Source organism: Pezoporus flaviventris, unplaced genomic scaffold, assembly GCF_033815535.1.
Source record: "Pezoporus flaviventris isolate CSIRO_AGI_PZ_B2104156 unplaced genomic scaffold, CSIRO_AGI_Pfla_v1 ptg000021l, whole genome shotgun sequence".
NCBI classification, from domain to species: Eukaryota; Metazoa; Chordata; class Aves; order Psittaciformes; family Psittacidae; genus Pezoporus; species Pezoporus flaviventris.
The window spans coordinates 11510320-11530765 of NW_026892569.1; the positions used below are offsets into that span (position 1 = coordinate 11510320).

Below are 20446 nucleotides of genomic sequence, written 5' to 3' on the forward strand. Positions count from 1 at the left end.
CATGACATAGTGGAGAAATACTCTGGAAAAAACCTGCTATTTCCATTCTTGCTGGTGTGCCGGAAAGCATGAGCTGCCAGAATCCGTGTTTCCCTGAAACAATACAGGACCCAGGGATTTACCCAGGAGCAGGGAATGCTGCCCGGGCATTGCTGTGCTGTGAGTCAGGCTCCGGGGTGAGGGATGCTGGAGCAGAGCAGGGCAGCTCTGCTGGGCTGATGCAGGAAGAGGACAGGGAGGGCTCCGGAGAAGGGTCCCCATTGTCCACCCTGCTCCTTCATTAAGCTGCTTCCGGGCTTTGTCCTGGATTGTCTCCAGGATGTCCCTGGACACCTTCTGGAGGCTCGCTCAGCCCAGGACCCCAAAGGCATCAGGGATCAGCCTGCATGGTGCTATGAGCACCGTCTGGTTGGCTATGCACTGTCGAGCATCTCCAAGTGTTTTCTTGCTGTACCTCACGCAACTCACACCCATGTTGCATGCAGCAGAAGGCATTCCTCTGTCAGGTTGCTCTGCTGCCCTCGTGTTATCTCAGGTATTTTGGATTGAAAAGTTTCTATTTTATATGTATATATTTGTATATATTGGCATGTTTGGCTGCTGTGTCTTGTGCAGTGATTTGAGGTCATGGGATAAACAGCACTGCAGAAGGTTTGGCAGGTCTTCTTCTGCCAAAGGCTGAGCTTGTGCTGTCCTGATTGCCCTTAAAATCTATGCTAGGGAGAGTCCCAGAGTGGTTTGGGATGGAAGGGACCTTAAAGCTCATCCAGCTCCAACCCCCTGCCACGGGCAGGGACACCTTCCACTACAGCAGCTTGCTCCAAGCCCCAGAGAAATGCCCTTATCACAGCTCAGACCCATCCAACCAATTCACAGCACCAGCCAGGATCAGACTATTGTGTCTACCTGATGGCTGCAGCATCTCTTTATGCCTGCCAGTGATAAACCCTGGTTTCAGACCATGTTGCTGGATTCAGATTTGAATTTCCAAGCACTGCTTCTACAGTGAGGTGCTTTGTATTGTCTGCCTCTCCTGCAGGAACAGAAAAACCACCCCAACCTGTGGGATATTTCTGCCTAAGTTCCTGACCTCCAGAATGGAAAACCAGATTTGGGGGCTGAGACAGCTTCAGCTCCCAGTTAATTCCTTTATGTGCGAGTGAGGAGCAGGCGTTTTGGAAGAAATGCTCCTTTTAATTGCAAAGCAACTTTCCAGGAGAATTTATTTCTTATTCCTCCAGAGCAGGATTTCCTCCTGCCCTCGCGCCCACAGCCTTTTGGATCACGGAAGCAGGATGTCACAGGATTATTTTTGCTCGAACTACACTTGCCTGATCTTTCGGACACATAATCCAAGCATCCCTGCATCACTGGAGCCCAATTTAATGCCAAGCCATAAATTGAAGGATCAGAAGTGCCTAGCCACAATGAAATCCTGTGCACAGATTAGGGAGTCCTGCTTGAGCGGCCCCAGAAATTGAACTAGGGGACTGGACTGAATCAATTTGATTCACCCAAAGGGCAGAACCACTACTGAAATACATAAAGCAGAGAAGGGCAGGATCTCCCCTCACCATGTGCCTAAAAAGGAGGATGAGCCATTTGAAAGTGCAACCTGACCTTTTCTAGCTGAAATGTCCCAAATGCCAACTTAACTCCCTGTCTGCTTCCTTTATTACCTTTTCCTTTCCTTCCCCTCCCTTCCCTGAGCTTGAGTGGTAATTCTAAGCTTTAGGCTAAGAAGATGTAATGATGGTCCTGAAAAGGGAATTGGCTATTATACAAACACTAGAGTGGAGCTGGACCAGCTGCACATCCGTCCTTGGCATGGATGTTATATCCATGGATACGTTAATACATCATAGGTACTCTTGGGAAAGAGAGGGAGCTGTCTAGACCGGTGCTCTCCTGCAAGAGTATGGCATGTCTGGGACCTCATGGTGGAGAAAGAGCAGCGTTGGGATGAGCATCTGTTGAAAGAGAATGTATTGTGCCACCCGTCTGCCTGGAGCTTTGTGGATTATCTCCCTCTCACAGGAGAAATCAGTGATGTGGAGCACGAGCATGTGCTCATTTCATGCTCTGTGTAGCAGCTCCAGAGCAGAGGGGAACAGGGAGGAAGGGAGACGATGCTGCAAGCCATGAGCCTTGAGCTCCTAACTCCAGAGTTTGCTCCTGGGGCAAGATTCTACTTAGTGCAAGGGGAACAGGAAGCTCCCACACAGCTTGCAGTGTCTCCATAGGAACAAAAGCACAAAAAAGTGGAAACATGGTCAATGCAGCTCTTCTCCAAGCACATGCAAAAGAAAATGAACGCAGCTGTGAGGAAATGCCTTCTACCCCAGCATGGGATGCTCTTCTACTGCTCTGTGTGCCATTACCTACACTTCTCCTCCACTGTATGGTCCATGGCTGGACTCCCAGGTATGTACTGGCTGGCTTAGAGATGCCCAACACAGCGAGAAAGCTGATGGATGCTGCAGATGGGTGCGATGGGATTTAAATCCCATTGGAAGACCGTGGCACAATCCTTGATCCTTGAGAAAGCAGTGCTATTCCTTCTCCTAACCATGACCCCATAGCTGGATCTTTGATGGAGGAAGCACAGGGAATTTACCAAACAAATTGGGTGTACACGCACAGGCATACCCCACACTATGGAAAATGTTCTTCAAAGGCATCCTCTGTGGAACATCTCCTACCCACAATATCCTTGGAAATTGCCCATCTGCCTGAAGAGTTTGTGAGCAATAATGGCTGGCCCTTGTTCAAAACAAGGCAGTCAGCAAAGCAGACTATCACAATTCAGATGTGGCTTGAGCAACTCAAGGCAATATAAGATGTGGGACAGATTAGAGGCTGGATCACATAAGCCACAAACCACATTAAAAGTATAGGGACTACAATAGATATTCTGCTCTCACACTTAAGCACGATCCTGAATGAAAGCGTTTCCCCTGCCTCCAGCCCTTCTTCCTCTAAGAAAGAAAGGATTACTGTCTCCATAAAATGCAATCCAGTTGCACGAAGCACCTTGGGTACCACAAGCATCTTTGCATAACAATGTTGCGTCAAACAAATGCCTGCCTGCTCCTTGTCTACTGCCTGATGTATTGTGCCCCAAAATGGTTTTGACTACCTGCCACCTCAGCAACACCTGGTGGCTATGAAATTAGCAATTGCAGAGGCAGCTGTGAAAATGAAAAGTAAAACAGGGCGAGAGAAGGAGGGGAAAAGCCAATGGATCGAGTGCTGATGTGCTGGGAGGATGCGGAGAAGAGGAAGGCCAGCTGGGGACAGGTTTTGTACTCCACTTCCCAAATGAGGGATGATGCCTCTCAAGTGCCATACAAATGAGCAATGGTGTGGAAAGGCTTTTCTAGCTATTAATGATTGTTAATCAGCTCGTCAACAGTGATGGTCAGCACTTTGTAAGAGGGACAATTTGCTTTCCTCTCGAGAGCAGAGCCCTCCTTTGTCTGCAGCCGTGCTGTTAGCTGTGGCTGTGTGTGCAGAGGGGCAGAACGAGGAAAAAGAGGATATTCTGGTACTCAACGCCTGCTGCTGAGGCACCATTATGGTTCTGGCAGCACCCGCATCCCCACGGGGTGCTTTGTTGGGTCCCTGGGACATGGGGAATCAGTGCTCCCCAGCATGTCTGGAGCTGATGTAATTAAAGCCTTCCCTGCCTGCCACAGAGCATATGGGACATGTTAGCACAGTAATTACATTTAGTGAAGTGAGCCTGTGTTGGGAGGCTGGAGGGAGGGTCGGTGGGAGGCTGGGGAGCAGCAGCACTGCCATGCCCTGCCTGCGGGAGGGAGCGCGCTGCCCCTTCGCCACTGCGGGTCCTGGCTCCGAACCGCTCCTTGCGCAGCAAGCTGGGAAAATAATTAAGCGGTGGCTCATTTGCATTATTTATTGAGTTTGGAGGGATGAAAAAGTGGTGAGGGAGCTGGTCAGGCTGTGCAGATGGGGAAGGAAGCGTGTTTGTATGCAGGGCGGGAGATGGGGAGGAGGACTTGGAGCAGCAAAGCAGATGTGGGGGACTGGGGAGCAGAAGGGGCAGAGAAAGAGGGAGTGGGGAGAACAGGAAACTCGAGTTCATGCAGGTGAGGGTAAAATGCATGTAGTACGCAGTAAATTTGCCAGTTAGAGGAGTTGTAGGAGGCTGGAAGCTGCTCGTGAATTGGACTCAATGCATGTCGCTGGTGAGAGATGGAGGGAGGGGGGTCACGGAGGGTGGATATGTTGGTTTGCAGGCTTCAGCATGGGACTTGCCTTTTCTTTACCAGGTAAAGCTTTCACAGACGAAACCTTTAGATGTTAAACTTATTTTTTGGCATAGTTGCTTTCACTTAGAATGAGAGAGGACCTCGTTTTATAAAAGAAAATAGAGGTCAAATGATTACTTAGCTTAAACAAAGTTCCTTTTGGGCTTGAATGAGTTATTTGTAGTTGCCCCACACTGAATGTTGTTTTATTTTATGAATGTGGTTTTATTTGTCTCAAATCTCAGTTTATGAATCACACTGTTTTCCTTCTCCTAATCTTTTGGATCATCTATTGAATCTGGAATTCACCCTGTACTGTGTTTATGCAACTCTTACAAGGGAACCAGTTCTCCTAGACACCCAGTTTCACACAGTGATGGCTGTAGAGGTTATTAATACAAGTAATAGGTTTATCTCTTCCTGAGGATACATCTATAACGATCAGTCCTTTTCCCCTCTATCCAAGATGTTCATAGAGTAAACTGTGGGTTAGAAAGGCTGGAAATCCCCATCCCTGGCAGCGTTCAAGGCCAGGTTGGACACAGGGGCTTGGAGCAAGCTGCTCTAGTGGAAGGGGTCCCTGCCCGGGTCAGGGGTTGGAACTGGATGAGCTTTAAGGTCCCTTCCAACACAAACCAGTCTAGGATTGTATGGAAATTGTGACCAGCCACTGACCTCTCTGAAATGGTTGCTGACTCCAAAGCTTTCATTTGGGCAGTGATGAGGGAAGGGGTGGTTTTGCTTCTACATTGGTGGGCCACAGTGTTCCCTGTTCAGAGCAAGCGTGTGGCAGTTTTGGAATGGCGCAGGCAGCTGTGTTTGATGAATTGCTCCTTAATTATCCTCCTGCTTGATGACAGTGACAGCCCATTGAGTTAGCCCCAGCTGTACGGCTGTCCCTGTCCCTTGCAAGCTGAACTGGGCAGTTCAGCTCCTCTGGCAGCCCCTTCTCTCTCCTTCTGAGCACTTCCCCCCTTGCCAAGCCTGAATACTGGCAGGGGTATCAGCAGCACTTTGTCTATGGCATGTCCATACCTGATGGCACCATGTCACCCCAATAGGGGCAGGTTCTCAACAGCTTTGTGCAGTGCGTCTCCAGCAGCAGAGGCTGCAGGACTGTCCCAACCCAAGGAAAGACTCCATCGCTTGGACTGCAGACCAGAAAGATGGAGAGAATCTGCTGAATCAGCACATTCCATGGTTGTGTGCTTGAGAGGATGGAGCTTCAAATGTACCAGCTTTGGGGCCATTTCCTTTCTGTGCTAAAAATGCCATGTAGCTGCTGACACATGAGAGAAACATGGATGGGAAGGACATGATGGAGTGATGATGTGCCACAGGCAAGTACCTTTCCTTCATGGGGGCCCGAGGCAGTGCTGCTCGAGATGCCCACATCCACAGAGCTCCTGGCTTCTCCTTTTCTTGGCCTGGATGGCAGAAACTTCACTTACAATTTGCTTTGCAGCATCCCATCCTGGCAGCTGCAGCACTGAGAGGGAGGGAGGGGGAAGAAGAAATATGTAACTAGGTCAGCCCGCTCCTCATTGCAGCTTCATCCTTTACCCAGGGAGGAGTTGTGGTCTTCGCCCACCTCTCGCTGTTCCCATTCAGTCACTTGATGGGGTTTCTGGTTACTTTGAGCCTGCAACCTTCAGATCAAGACTTTTTCCTTTTCTTCCTTTCCTTAACTTGGTTTCCACGTTTGACTCTGCTCCTTTCAACCTGTGTTCAGAGGCTCACAGTGGAAGAAACCTTTTGCTGCATTTAATTGTAAAAGTTCCTTCCCTATAAGAGTCTTGGCAAACGGGGCTGGCTCAGTGGTTAGTGCTTTGCTCTGCTCCTTGCAGGGGCAAAGTTCAGTTGCTCAGCATCTGGCTGCTCGTTCCCTTGTCCAAGAAGGAGTTTTTAATCACAGTAGGACTGGATGGTTTGGCTTATTCGCAGCAGGGCTGCAATGGCAATTGCTGTTAGGTCTCTCGTTCAAATATGGCCTGGATCCTTAGTGAAGTTTTAACTGTTTTGTGGCTGGTGGGTAAGGAGTTGCTGGGCTCAGCCTGTTTGCTGGAAGGGACCTTAAGGCTCATCCACTTCCATGGGCAGGGACACCTTCCACTATGCTTCCACTTTGCTCCAAACCCTGTCCAGCCTGGCCTTGAACACTGCCAGGGATGGGGCATCCTTATCCCTCAGCACATTCCCCTATGAATAGATGAGCTGAGCTGTCCTGCTGCAAGCCCTCCCACCTCCCCTGTGACAAGCCCTTCCCTGTCCCAGCATTTTGGCTATCCCCAGCCATGCACGTTCCCTTCCTCATAGTGATCCTCACTGATGCCTTCCCACGTTGTCCCCTTCTTCTTCTGCCTCTTTGGACCAAAGCTGGAGAGCCAAAGTCACCCACTGAGGCTGCACTAATTGGCTGGTTTGGTATCGTTAATACTATCAGTATGAAAGTAGAGAGAGATGGCACATATGGGCCATTAGTAAGCATCATGTTAATTATGGTGAGGTGCTGCATTACTCAGACCGGGCTAGATCCTGCCCTCCAGCAAGTAGCAGTGCCATTGCTGAGCACAGGAGGGCTGAGATGGGTGCTGTGGGCAGAGTCCTTGCTTAAGTCAGGTTGTCTGTGTACCTGCCCCTTCACTGGGACCAGAGCTGAGGGCAAAAGGCACTGATGGCTCAGGTAAGGCACCAGGGATCATGTGAGAGAGGGGCTCTGCTTGTCAAATACTAGCGAGTATGTTAGAAACAAACTTGATTTCCTGTGTTGCTCCTAATGAATCTTGTACAGCTCCAGCTCAGGCACTATTTGCAAACCGTGGGGAGAAGAAGACTTTAAAACAACAACAACAACAGAAGAGCATTAGCAGGAAATAATCTCATCAGCCCCAACTCTCCAGCAGCGCTGGAGACAGGAAAATGATGCCTTTTTATTAGCCTTATTGTCTTTAATTAAAGCATTCAGCAGAATCCTCTGATAATGGACTGCGAGTGAGGTCGGCAGCATTTGTAATAACACAATACAGGGTTCAATTAAGTTGTGCTTTTGTAGCTTTTCATCTCCAGTTTAAACAAGCTGGTGATACATCCAGAATGATTACCTTCCTGAGCTGGGGGGGAAGAGGGAGGGTGCAGGGGCTCGGGAAGACAAATCACTTGTTGCTGTACGAGTGATGCTGTAGAAACACTCCATTTCCCCACTGCATTTTCATGTGTTCAGCCAGCTCGTAGGGTCCCCCATCATCACTGCTGCTGGAACTGGGCTGTTCTATTGCAGCCATTAGGGATGGCTTTCCATACCTTGATATTTTCCCATCGTGGTGGGTAACTACTGCAGGTTTCCTAAACCCCAGCCTTCGAATAGTGTATTTTTGATGGCTGCAGTACCCAAAGAAGTCCAAGCAAACAGAGGGATCAGAGACAGCAGAAGAAAAGATCAGAGGTCCGGGTATAACCATTTGAGCTGAAAGCCTGCAGGTGATTGACAAGCAGCTGATATTTGCTGCTCCTTCTTTTCCCTGCTCTTTTGAATTATTGGCCATAAACCACTCTGCAGTCACACTCTTGCTGTGTCAGAGAGAGAGCGAAGCCAAGAAAAGACCCACATGGCTAACACTTAACTTTATCTTCACCATTAAGTAATGCTAAATTAGAATGAAATCGCTCTGCTAATACAGGTGACAGCTATATGGGGACCAAATGAATTCCCTATGATCAGTGCCGTTAAAAAGAGCACGTTGGCAGAATTCATGATGATGGGACACTTACCGTGTGTATAACTCATGTGCGCCCACAGGAAGCTCATGGTAAATCTGGCTGGGGCTTTATGTCAGGCTTTAAAAGAAGGGAAAAAGAGTGGCTTTTAAAGCTTCTGTTCAGATCCTCATCCCTCCAGCCCTGATGTAAATTTGCAATAACTCCACTGCTAACTTGTGGGGGAGAGGAAGAGACGTGAATGGAAAGCAGGGGCTTATGGACAATGATACTGGGTACTTCCGTCTCCATGTGGATGCTGTCTGGGCTGTGCAGCCTCGTGCTGCTACCCAGAGATGCTCCTTCATGGCCTGGGACAGGAGCCATCACCAGTGGGACTGTGCTGAAGGGCTGGCAGGGCAATCACTCCATATGTACCCCTACAGAGCTGTGGCCTGACCTGAGATACCAACAGATATTGCTCACCATGATGTTAATGCAAGGCTGTTTCTGTGATGTTTATAGCTCCCATTGATTGCTGAAGCCTTATATAAAGAACAGGTTTGAGCTAAGCTTGATCTCTAGTGCAGCTGTCCCTACAGTGAAACCAGGGCTGCATCACTTGCTGCTTCCATCATGTCGAAAGAAGCAGTTTTTGGGTAGGACTTTGCGCCTACATAGCTTTAGCACGTGGGTTTTCCTTGCCAGGATCCTGGGGCCTGCAGGGATGATGTTAATCTCTGTTTTTATGGCACAAGAAGGGGTGATGGGGAAGGTAAAACTGAGGTCCCCTTCCTCTGTGCCAACTGTCATGCTGTGGTACCCCTTGCTGGCACACTCTGTCACATAAGGACGCTACCCTCTGCATACCGGCAACAATTAGAATGTGAGATAATTACCTTCTGCCTCCTTACAGCCCTGTTGTACCTGAATACAGTTAATTCTGTAGGGTTTTAGTGTCTCTCATGTAGTGCAGCTATGTGCTGTTAAACAGCTGCTCAGCTCCACCCTTGAAAAACAGCTTCAGCAAAGTGCATTTCCCATACAGGTCATATGTTGGTTAATTCCTGCTTTTGGGAGAACTTCCAGGCAGGAAATGTGGAGGCAGAGGAAGCTGTCCCAGCAGAGCACAACAACTGTGAAATTACATCCAACCCTGACTTCCAGTACCTGCCATTGTTACTGAAGTCAGAAGGGAAAGCAGAGGACGGTGCTGCTGCCGAGTGCTCCATCTCGTGGGGTAGCTGTTGATGTTCTACTCCTGGAGAAGGTGAGTCAGGTTTTATGGGGTCACTTCTTAACCTTTTTGATTCAACAGCTGGTCTTTTTTTGTCTTTTGGGGGGCTCAAATAGTAGGGCAGTGCCATACCTACGCTGTATTCTGGCTGAGGTGTGGAAGGCAGGTATAGGAGTACCCTGATGTGCCCAGTCCCCTTCACTCATGATGTTCAAGTGTGTTGAAAAGGGAAAGCACACTGGGGCTATCTCTAAGCTGAATTGACCTCTAGTAGATTTTGTAGTTCAAGTCAGTACAAAAGAGGCTGCCTCTGACTGTTCCCCTTGGACCACGTGCTCCATCAAACCCGTTTGGCCTTGTGGGTATGATTTGTATGGACATGGCAGGAGTCAATTCTGTGCAGAGCCAGTCTGCCATGTGCTCCACATGGCTTTGCTATTATTGCACCCTGACTGCTGCTGAGACAATTTCTTGCCTATTAAAATGCAGTTACAGCCTGGAAAGCAATAGTGTAAGAATGGCTTATCAGTGCTCCATAGCTATTTGCTTTAATCACCCGTACCAAAGGCCTGAGAATGCTCCCACAGAAGCCAATAAGACTTTTACCATTGACTTCAAAGGCAGCAGAGAGCAATTTAGCTGCTGCCACCAGACAAAGCAGGTTAGGCTACAGCTGGTACTTCCACAGCTAACTTGGCTCTGAAATCCTGACAATCTAAATGTATTTTTGCTGTATGGGATGTTTAAAAATAGACAAGACAAAGTAGCAGGGAAAACAGATTGCTGGGAATGTTCCTTCCCTGGTAGGAGAAATGGACTCGCTGAACCTAGCAGGGCTTTTCCATCTCCAATGTGTATGAGTCTATGATTTTTGTCAGCAAACTAAGCACTTCTGAGCCAGAGGCAGCACTGAAAGCCGCTAAAAGCAATTTCGAGGTGCTGGTATCATAATTTCTCAATCCAAGAGGAACTTCTGGTTTCGCATATATTGTAGGGCTGTGGAAGATTCCCCTGAATCCAGCGAGATGTAAGTGGGGATGATTCCATGGACATGAATCATAAGTCACAATAATGCGAATGTCTTGATAGGGCTGTCCCCATGGGAGGAGGATATCAAGTGCACAACACTGGAGAGGATCAAAGAGGCACCTACAGCAAATAAATCACCAATAATGATGACCTTGCCTGCCCATATATAAGCAGGCCAATGATGTTGAGTGAATCAATGTCTCAATACTTGAAATTATCCTTGAAACAGTTACTTGCAAGGCATGCAAGACATGCAAGGTTCTTCCTATTTCACCTGGAGTAACATGGAGGATGTGGTTCAGGACAAACAGCTTCCTGCACACAAGCCATCATGGTCTGGCTGTGTTTGTCAGCCTCATGGGCTGCATCAGAACTTGGTCAGGAGCTGTGATTTTAAAAAGGAGAAGGTAAAAGGAATCCAAGAATAATAAATGAGACTCAAAGTCAAACCTCTCAGATTATATATAAATACAGTTTACTCATCTGTCTATAGAGGAAAGCAAGAGGGCTGTGTAGATGGTAGAAAGAAGGGATGCATTAGCTGAATAAATAACCTTCATTTCATGGGGTGGGTGTGGAGGATCCTCTACTCACTAATGCTGCTGCTGCACCTGTTCAGCCCTGCTCCTGCATCCCAGGCTGGGAAGGAAGGACCTGAGCACCCACCTCAGCTCCTCAAAACACTCATCGAATGGACTCAGTACAAACCCGAGTGCTTCATTAGCCAACTTTTCCACCTGGGAAGAGAAGCTCCAACAGCATTGACCTTAATGCGGAATTAAAGCTGTTTAAGCAGGTAAGAGCCAGGCAGCTGGGTGCAGCCATGCGATGGAGGCGTTTGTCTCTATTTGCAGACAAGCTGTGTATGTGTTTCCATTCCGCTCAACTTTTGCTGCTTGTTTATTTAGTTAATAAGAGGCAGCAATCTGCCTCACACACCAGTCTGCCTCATGCACCAATCTGCCTCGTACAGCAGAGCGAACAGCAGAGCAAAGAGCACCCGCAGAAGGGCTTTTGTTAAACACTTGCTGGCCTTATGGCACTACTTGTGTTTCATCTGCTCTAGGGGAGAGCTGGAGGGAAGACAACTGCCTCTAACAAAGCTTTTCCCTCTATGGGACATGTCCTGTCTCTCTCCATCAGGCTGGGTACAGGCCTAATGTGTTCTCATCCCTGGGCTGGGGTTGTGCCACTACCTGGAGCTTGGGTAATGCTTTGCCAACCCAACTTAGGGTTGCTGTATTGGGGTTTCCAAAAGGAGACAGACAGGAGGAGGTGTCCAGAACTTCTGTCCTTGTTAGTGCTTTAGAGAAAGGAAGGAGAAAGAAGGCAGTGTGGACAGCTGCTGCAAAACTTCTCCCTCATCCATCTCTACAGGAGGACTAATGTTTCATTTCAGCCCCCGTCTTGTCTTCTCCTTCTGAGCGCAGCAGTCCTTTCTAATGTATAAGTGTTAGTCTTACTGCCTCCTGCTTTTATCAGCTAGCCTTAGGTGTCCCAGACGCTATTCAGGAGTGGAACAAGCTGCTGCCTTCACGAGTGGCCAATCTTCCCCTTGTGTGGCAGAGATGTTGATCGCTATCAACACCAGCCCTGCCATGTCCTTGTGCTGCAGGCATTTACTAAATGGAAGATGGACTGAGATGCATGACCTCATTTTAAGGGGCTATCAGGCAGGCAGGAGATGCTGACCCCTCGTTCTGAACCTGTACTGCAAACAATTGCTAAAGGACTTCGTGCTTTCCCATTATGGTGTAAACTGTTATCACACCTCCAGTGCCCATGTTTTACAGAGTATGCTTTGGATGTCTGAATTACTGCTGTGGTTGGATGATTCCTAGCGCTCTCCCCAGAAATCTGCTTTGTACAGAACAGGTCTTTGTATCAGGTTCTTCAACACATTTATGTTTTCTTTCCCACCCCCTTCACTGCTCCTATCTGGACCATTCCCACAGTGCTCTGAACGTGAGCAGTGTGAGGGGTTTGGATGGTAAATGAGAGAGCAAAGAGTGGGAATTTCCTTGGGAACACTCTGAAATGAAATGGAGAGGGAACAGGGAACATCTCCAGAGGGCCCTGACCCAGAGACCACCAGAGGCAGCAGAAGGCTCCTGGAAAATACAATCTGTAGTTGTTAGGTTGGGTCCCAGCTGTCTAGAGAATGCATCAGGGACCCCAGCCCCATCCTGTAGGTGTTGTGTAGAAGAAGGAACGTGTACACACACATGCAGGCAGCGTCTCTTGCCTATATACTCTTTGAATCAGATGCTGTGGATCTTGAGTGTAGCTCTGTTATGAATTCAGACATCCTCTTGGAGCACAAAGGAACGAATGCTACAGAGTTTTGCCGGTGCTTAGCTGCTAATTAGGAGTTTTTTAGGACATACAATTTGTGGACCAAGACTAAGGCTGTGGACCGAGACATACAACTCAATTGTGGACCGAGACCAAGGCTGTTATTTGTGTTGTCCTTGTCGTAACAATTGAGAGCCAAATAAACAGATAGTGGTGTCTCTTCACTCTCCCCCTGCGCTTCAAGCCTAGCTGTGCAACCAAACAAGAATCATTTCATTGTCTGCTTTCCAAACCTCTACATTTAAAGCAGATCAGAACAAAAATCTCTGCGTGCTTTACTTTGCCTAATTATTACCAAACCAGGCTGTAAACCCCAGCAGGAAGACTGTATCTCACTTTAAAAATAACCCCCCAACACACACACACAAAACCCAAGCAAAAGAAAGCAGATGCATGACTGAAATATGCTGGAGCCTGTCTGTTGTTTATGATCGGGAGTTTTGAAGGAAGCCACACAGGGCTTCAGAAGGGCTCCGTGTTCATTTCATTGTGGTTCTGAGTGTAAGAAACCATCCTGGCTGCAGAGAAATAGCAGACATGTGAAGACTTTGTGGTCTTAATTTATCTTTTAAGCTTTGGAAGTTTCTCGTCCAGTTTCCCAGGAAGCCCCACAGCTTGGGTTAGCTTGCTTGTGTTGTGAAGTCTTCTGGTGGCCAGGTCTACCTTGAGATGGCCTCCGCCGTGGGAGGAATGAAGGACTGGATGGACAGGAGCTGGGTTTATGGACATGAAGTGGAGCAGGAAAAGAGAAGTGAAGGGTCTCAAAGGCCAGGCAGAGGATGGACACTGGAGGTGAAGCTGTGGAACAACTAGCAGAGACTTCACAGATTTGCCCTCCCCATTCTTTTCTATGAGCTTCTTTCCCTTCACCTAGGTGGTACAAGCATGGGATAAAAGGCAACAGAGGGAAATACAAACACAGGCAGTGCTGATGCCCTCCTGTCAGGCAGTGGTAAGCAGATGAGCTCAGCCTTCAGCAATTCCCTTTAAAGGTCACATCTAAGCAGGAGGATCCTGGATTTTGACATTATGATGTTTTTAGCCAGTTGGACTCTTCCGAGGCAGCAAAAAAGTCCAGCTGGGAACCCATATGGGGGAAATATATATATATATTTTGTAAACTTGTTATCCCTAGAAAACTTGTGTGCACAGTGTGTGAGCTCACTCTATACACCTACTCTTCACCACAACCTCTTTTTAGACATCTCATGACAGATATACCGATACCTGTCAGCATTTCTGTGTATCTACTTGGAGTCCACTGTAAGGTTCTCTAAAATGGAGAAACATTCTTGTGGTGTTTCCTTAAGTTTTTGGTCACCTGTAGCAGCCTCAGTCAGTTGATTTCTATGTGGTCTGCATGGGTGGAGGGTCAAACTTGCCCGTTTCTGATCACTTGTTCATTAACTTATCAAGGTATTGGAAGCCTGCTCTGGGTAGGTGCCTGTATCCTCAGATGCAGATTGGGTGAAGCAGGTAGTTCCTTTTCTTCTCTGTTTTGTTGGAAGTGGACTAGTGGTGGTCACGATGATGCTTCCGGGCACCAGGAAATGCTCGATCCTTAGATAAGGAGGAGCTACATCTATAGTCACATACCCTTTAGCTACCCAGGGCTGTTAAAAACTGCGTTTTAAGCCTACCACAAGGTTTCTCACAGGGAGAGTCATGTGTATGCTGGTAGCACTGCATAAACAGGCATCTGGGTTTCAGACCATGCTAATGCAGGTAGGTACCGATGCATGCCAAGCTGAGACCACCAACATCCGAAAATGGATGCCCCCAGCCCACTGGAGATGCTGTTACGCTCTCATTTGGGTGCTCTCCTTGATAAAACTGTATCCTCTCACTTCCTACATTCATTCACTTATCAGTAGACTCATTTTAACACTATGGATTCTACATTTTCTCTGATGTAATTATTGTTTGAAAATGCAGCCCTTCCTAGCACCTTACATAAGGAAAAAGAGAGAATTAAACATGAGAAGCCTAAAAATACAACTATTAAAAGGAGACAGAAGCTGTTTTGTGAGCAGCAGGAACGATGTGGTGCCTCTGGGAGAGAATACATTGAGCCAAAGATGTTCTGCTTTTAGGCAGTGCCTTTTGTTGTATTTCAGTGAAGTTCTGTGCTTTTCTGAAGTTCTTAGGTGGGGTGCTTTTAGAAATGAGCCTGTTCTTTCCCTTTGCTCTTGCAAACCCCACGACTTTCATACCATTTCCCAAGCCAATCTTCTCGTACGGGCTGCAGCCAGAATTCCCCTTTCCTAATTAAGCTGGGACGGGTTTTGAAGAAGTTTTAGCCGCAGAGAACATCAAATTTAGCTCTTAGCCTGGAGCCAAGCTCTGGGCTAAAGAACACATGTCATTTTAGGAATTCATGCAGATGCACCTTGACATCTGGGATGTGATATGTCGCCTGCACGCTTCCCTGCTGCGATAATGAGCAGCAGCGGGCACTGCCGATGCTGCAGGTGGAGCACTGAGGGTTTTCCCTATTCGTTCCAATGCTTTTGTCCAAGCTATGTCAATAATTGCAGGAGACTTCTTTGATACATGCAAGCCTCTTCTGTTGGTATTTATGCGTGTGATAACTCAATCGCCTCATTTCCCCTCTGGGTTGACTCTCAGAGCAGTGCGTTGCAGTATTCCCTAAGTTTGACCCTGTAAGGGATGGAGTTCTCTGCTGAGCCTTTGTTTATCACAGCCAACTCCTCTGTCATGTGAAAAGCAACCAAAAAATGCACAACATGTATTATCTGGTGTGATTTTGGAATGCCCTTAATACAGCCTGGTTTACACATGCCTGGAGACCAATATATGCTCTATATTCAGATGTGAAGAGCAGGGTGGAAGGGAGCTTCAGAGGCCCTGTGCATCAAGTCAGGATCAACAAAGCTTCTCTCTGCAGTGTCTGTAGAATAACTCTGCTGACTGTATAAGGCAAGAGCAGATGAACATACACTGAGCGTCTCATTTATGTCAGGTCTCTTGATGACTCCATGATTTGGGCACTCAGCATCTGAGGCATCAGTATCAAAGCACTGTGATCCTCTATGTGTTCTTGAGCTTTCTCTTCTGCAGAGCTGTGGCTCGTTTTCTCTGTGTGGTTAGTGATGGTGTTTGGAAGAGGCATGGAACAGAGACAGGGAAAGATGGCTCCATGGTGGTACCTGTCACTACATGTGGTCCAGACTGAACAAAGATAAGACCTCAGTGAACTACAGGCGCAGAACACCAATGGCAATCATTGCACATGGGTAAGTGATGACTTAGAAATGCTGAACCATCACCATTCACTCCAGACGTCTCATTAGGAGCCCATTCAGAACCAAAGCAGAAACAAAGCTGGGAAGCCCAGATAGTTTGAAACCTCAATATTAATTCCTTTAGAAACTATTCGGTTGTCCAAGAAATATTTGTGGAAAATAGCTGGGGAATAATTTAGACTAGCAATAGCTTGTGGGGAATTGTAAACAGCTGGGACACCATTCCTGAGCAGGAGAGAGCAGACAAATCCATTCTTTTCTATGACTTATTACTTTAGCTCTGGTAGCTGCATTGCTTTCAGTTTGATGGGGGTTTTTGTTGGTTTTGTGAAAGAACTGACTCAACAAAGAAATGTTATTTTCCCTCTGGGATAAATAACCTCCTGTAATTGTACAACTCCACTGGTTTTTAATCCAGCCTGTGTGCCCACAGTAAGTGGTCTTTGGTTTTCTGGCCAAATACCAGTATTTGGAGGCTTCATGAAAACCTTTCCTCTTGAGTAAAGTGCTGTAAGTTTTGTAGTTGCATAGGAGCTGACTCGAGCCAACGAGCAGCAGGGCATCGTGTCAACCTCGGCCGAGTATAAGCTTCCACCCATAGGAATACAACATGTATTTTCTAGGCATTCTGCAAAGAAAACCCCCTGAATACAAAGAGAGGCTGCCTTGATTTCCTGAACTGCCTCTGCAGAAGGAGGGAAGATAAGGAAAGAAGTGATTTTCTTCTGTGCTGCTTTGCCTGTTTACTCTTAAACCTACTGAGGACTGGTTAAATGGTAGCGCTACCCTGCTTAACTCTTCTTTTTGGCAATTAACTCCATCAGCCCTCAAAATGTGGTGGTTCAGTTACATGTGGGACATCAGTGGTGTATTTAAAACCTGGCTTCCTCATCCATTGCTATGTGATCACAACGCTGCTATAAGCAGTGTGAAGTTTCCCCCCCACCAACCCTGCTACACAAGGTAGAGCCAAACTGTCACCTCTCACTTAATCTAAGATGACCCTGGTAAGGCTGCTCTGGGCCAAACATTCAGGTCACAGCATTCCTGATGGTCATAACCCACATGCTGATCTGCTCTCATAGCAGGGAAAAGGCATAAGAGGACCACAGTGTAGAATCCCATTCTACTTCTCTTTTCCAGCTAGTTTCTAAAGTGATGAAGCAGAGATTATTCTGCCCCTGCATCAGTAAAGTGGAGAAGTTTTGGCCTGAAATCTCTTAAAGTGCTATTTTTACTCTGCCGTGCTCATAACTTTCAAGTTTTGGGTTTTCTCTTAATTAGCAGCCAGCCTCTCTCCAGCTGCAGTATTAACATGTGGGATGGTGGTTTCCTCCAGTGGCTGTTTAAATTAAACACAGACCTACTGAACAGGCACCGAGTGCCAGGAGAGCTCTTTTGGAGGGAGAAAAGGTGAGAGGAGAAGCTGCTTTGCAGCTAGCATTGCCAGTGTGTTTCTGAAGCAAAAGGATGACACCCTTTCTGGCTTCAGGACGTTATTAATGTCTTTCTCTTACAGAACATGTGTTCTGAAAGCTGGTAGCTGTGTCATCTTCAAGCTGTCATTTCATGGGGATACTGCAAGCGAGGCACAATCAGCCTGGCTTGGGAATGCATAGAAGACATCCAAGACACTACAGGTAATTCAGCTGATATTACACATCCCCCCCTGAAGCAAGGCTGACTCCAGACCCAGCTAAGTGCCAGCTGGTGCTCTATGCAGGTTTGCAGGCGAAGAAAACCGACCTGGTGGATGATGCGCAGCCATGGAAAACCCTGGGAAGCTTCTGCTTGGGGCTGCATTTTAACATAGAGCCAAGATGTGCCACTGACCCCCCCTTGGATGTGTGTTATGGTAAAGGAGCACAGGCGAGGGAAGCTGAGCCCCCGTGCCAGTGGGTCGAATGCACATGGTCATTGTCCTGAAGGTTCAGCAGCAGCGGTGCAATGACTACCCTCAGCACAGTTGGTTTGTGTGGCCACCTCCTAGCCCTGTGGGATGGATGGGCTCAGCTCCTCAAATGGGTGCATCCAGGCTGTCCGCCAGGCACTGGAGGTTGTTTCAGCACAGAGAGATTTATGGTGAGCTCAGCGATGCTCGGAGGGGGTTGTGGCTGGGAGAGAGTGGTCCCTGGGGAGGGCAGCAGATGCATTGTGCTGTTCTGGGCCAGCACTTCCTTCCCATGCTGTGCTGGGAGGATCCCACAGAGCAGGAAACATCAGTCAAGCCTGCTCTCTCACACATCCATGCCAGTCCATCCATGCATGCCTTCAGTCTGTGCTGGAGTGAAATTCCACCACATTATTCATCCCTGAGGCTGCCAATTCAAGTAGCATTTCCCAGCCTGGACCCAAAGGGTTAAGGTGGGATGTTAACTTCAAAGCTGGGCTATGGGGATCTGAGCAGCATGGGTCATGGGCATCCTCGTGGGCAGGTCCCTTCTCTCCATGCTGTGAAGAGCAGATGTGGTATAAAAGCTTCCTTTCAGAGAGGGCACGATTAATCTTTGCTTCTTCAGAGGATGACAAACACATTATATTCACCAACATGCACACGCGTTCTCTCCTCCTGACGGGTGACCCCTGTCTTAATGCCAAGCGTGCGGGGTCCGGCTCTGTAAACGAAGCAGAGAGCTTTGCAAGCCCATTAATGCTTTGAAGTCGCTCATTAGGAGCAGATTCCTCGGGAGCTGGCGTGCACAGCACCCTTGGTGAGCAGGGCTTCATCGGGTATTAATGCTGGAGGCATCCAGGGATGCTGCGCTGCCACTCTGGGCACGCGGACCCGCACGGCAGGATGCCGGGGCTGTGATGCAAAGGGATAAAGGAAGCAGGGGAAGGTGTTGTCCCCTCCTGGCGCTTAAGGAGGGGAGTTTTCCTCCTGGCAGTGTTTTTTGCATGGGAATAGGTTGATCCAGTCCTCTGCTAAGCTGAGGACTTGCAGCATCCTCCCATGGGGTTCTGCCTTGCTTCCTAGCACTCATATATTATCTCTGGAGACTGGGGTGACCCCTCCTCACTGAGGAGCTCTCTTCCACCCTCTTTCGGGACCTTTTTACTTCTCAGTGTCTCCCTCCTCTGCAGCAGCCAAGCATAAGCCCTATACGCAGCTCATCTACCCCAGGGCACAGTCATGAGCAGTCCCTGGGGAAGTGAGGAGGGAATTGCCAGGACAGGGTCAGCACAGACAGGATGCTCTGGTGAAAGGGCCTGTGCAGGTTTTCTGTGTGGCAGCATCTCTGTGTGAAGGTGCTGGGTTGGAAAGACTGAGGGTGGCTGGAATCAGAGACACAAGTTATCAGGCTCCTGTGGCTTAAGGGCTAAAGCCCTCCCGCGCAGAGGCAGCTGGGGGCTATGGGTTTGAATCCTACGTGGTTCAACAGAGGTTTTCTGTGTGGTTTTACTTTTAGTTTTCCCCAGATGGCAGAGTAAAAGCTGCACCTCACCCCAAGGAGAAAGGCTCTCCTGCCCCACTGCAGTGCCTTGGTAGAGCCCTAGATGCAGACTGGATGGGTGAGCAGTGGGACTCGAAGAGCAAGGACCATGATTTAAGCATGTGGTGTGTCTGGCTGACTGCTGTCAGAGCTGCTCCCTTCCCCCTGGGCATGCAGCAGGGTCAGGCTGAGACCCTCCAGAGATGTCCTCAGGCACCAGGGTCTCTGGTGGTGTTATCACCCATACTATGTGTGGTACACAGGGGCTGTGCGTGGCCCATGAGAGCTGCTGCTTCCCAGTGCGATGCTCCACTGCTTTAGTGGGGACATTAGAGACAGCAGTGAGGAGGGAAAGGTGTTGGTGGGTTAGGGAAGGGTCTGTGGTTGGGAGCTGGGCTGCTCAGCGAGGGGGGTACCCTCCAGGGCAGGAGCTGGTGGGTCAGAGCAGGGCTTACAGCCCACCAGGATGGCCGAGTGGTGAAGGCGTTGGACTTAAGATCCAATGGGCACATGCCCGCGTGGGTTCGAACCCCACTTCTGGTAGGAGCCTCCTTTTTCTCTTGTTCCACAGCTCCCACCGCAGCTTTTAGAGCACCAGTTTAGAGCAGGGATGGGAGCTCCAGGCCCTGTGCCATTCAATCCCCACACATTCCATGTCCCAGCATGAGGAGCTTGGTGGGACTGAGCCACCCCGCTTTGAATGAATGTGTGGAGAGACATGAGCCAGTCCCTTTGGCACACGGGTAATGGATATCATCTTCCATGCAGGGAGTGCTGAGACAGTTGTGGGCTTGAATCCCACATGCTCCCAAAATAGCAACCTGTTTTCCCACGGCAGAAATAGGAAAAACTGACTACCCTGAAGGGGGAAAAACAAGGTGTTGAGCTCTAAACAGCTCAAGTCACAAACAGAAACCAGTGCAAACCAGTGGGGCCAGGGAGATGGGGTTGGGGTTTGTGGAGGCTGCCCCTGTTGCCACCTCTGCTCCATGACCCATCACTTGGTCTTTGGCACTTTGCACGGGGATCTGTCAATGTCACAACCCCCTGGAGCAAGCCACCATGGCGGGAAGGGCTTCCCGGTTGAGTTTGGGAAGTCCATGAAGAACCTGCAAAGCATCGCTATGCCGCAGTCTGTCTTGGGGTGGTGCTCATGGA

The 20446-nt window shown here is 48.5% G+C and overlaps 1 non-coding gene across 1 annotated transcript; it reads left to right on the plus strand.

Moving 5' to 3' along the window:
• Positions 1 to 19748: 19748 nt before the first annotated feature.
• Positions 19749 to 19831, plus strand: TRNAL-UAA (transfer RNA leucine (anticodon UAA)). The gene has a single exon. It is a non-coding gene; the product is annotated as a tRNA-Leu (tRNA).
• Positions 19832 to 20446: the final 615 nt, after the last annotated feature.